This window comes from Exophiala aquamarina (assembly GCF_000709125.1).
Source record: "Exophiala aquamarina CBS 119918 chromosome Unknown aczIA-supercont1.6, whole genome shotgun sequence".
NCBI lineage: Eukaryota > Fungi > Ascomycota > Eurotiomycetes > Chaetothyriales > Herpotrichiellaceae > Exophiala > Exophiala aquamarina.
The window spans coordinates 234,246-235,934 of record NW_013550582.1 but is presented as its reverse complement, the minus strand read 5'-3'; positions in this window follow the sequence as shown (position 1 = coordinate 235,934).

Sequence of the window (1,689 nt, the reverse complement as noted above, 5' to 3'; positions counted from 1 at the left end):
CCTTATAGTCTATAGTCCTCTATAGTCTAGCTTCCTAATTACGTAACGTAGCCTCGTTCTCTATCGGCTAACTTTTCTATTTATCTTAGGTATAGTGTTACGAACTAGGTCACTTAAAAGGTTACTAAGGGAATTAAGGCACCTACCTAAGGAAGGAGGTTAGCCGATGGAGAACGAGGCTAAGTTAGGTAACTAGGCTAGGCTAGATCCCCTAGATTCCTTAGATCTTATAGGATCTTAGGAGATCTAGGGAGAGCTATAAGATCTAGGAGAGCTACTAGCATTATATATATACACTTATTACCTAAGATAGGACGATTATAGTTAACTTCGTTAGTAATCCTATACCTATATTTTAGGATATAGTCCGACGAATACGTATTCCCTTTATTATCCTAGTTAACACTCTAGTACCTATTCTATTAAGGAACCCTACCTTAGTTAGAACTACTCGTAGCTCGGATTATAATACTTTAACTACTACTTAATTAGTATTAGATATCTAACGTAGGATTATTTCGACTTAGATCCCTACTATTTAGTATATATCTACTTATAGCCTTAAATAATTCTTTAAAGACTAATATTATTTAAGATAGTAGTTCCGACGAAGACTTCGACGTAAATATAGTTAACGTACTAGGACTTACTAATATATCTCGGAATAGCGTTAAGATAGAGCTATTCTATAGGAATAAGAAGAAGCTAGGATACTTCCTTATATAACTTAAGACTACCTTTAAGCTTAATCTAACTAAGTATACTAGGGTAGAGGATAAAGTTATATTCGTAGTAATATACCTTAAGGGAGCGGCGTTCTATTAGTTTAAACTAGTATAGGACGACTACCTCGAGTCCTCTAGCTCCGACGACGAAACTAAGATATACTTTAGGAACTTTATATAGTTCGAAATAATAATTAAATAGATCTATAGTACGATTAATAAGGCTATAGTAGCCTCTCGTACTATCTATACTCTTAAATAAATAGAATCTATAGCTAATTATTACTTAGAATTTAAGAAACTAGCGAAGGAACTAGAGTATACGAACGATAATATCTTTAAGAATACGTTCTATAATAGATTAAAGAAGAAAGTTAGGAAGGAAATAATAGAGCGCCTAGAAATCTATAAAGATATAGTAGATAAGGCTATTAAACTTAATAATCGACTATACGAACTATATATAGAAGATAATTAAGGAAGGAGCTTAGAAAAACGAGGGTACCGAGAGTATCGATATTCTTCTCGAGCTAATATAAAACGCCTACGAGACTACGAAAACTCTATAGATCTAGACGCTATAGAACGTTATAATACCCGACGAATAGGCCTAAGTAGAAGCCGAAATATAGGGCGAAAGGTTATAGAAGGACGAGATTAAGAGAAGAAAAGATAAAGAAAGGAAAATCTATACTACGAATATAGTAAGTCCGAATACTATATACGCGATTATCTAGAAAAGAAAAGCGCTCGAGGACTATATATAATAAATATATAGAGCGATAGTATAGACGGCTTAATAGCGAAAAAGGTCGATGTTAAGACTAAGCGATACCCTATTAACGCCTAGTTACGTGATTAGGCTTATATAAGCTAGGATCACGTGGTATCCATTAGGTAAGGCTATACTTAAGCCTTACGGAAGATTCTATAAAACGCTATTCTATTCTATAGGATTAGAAAT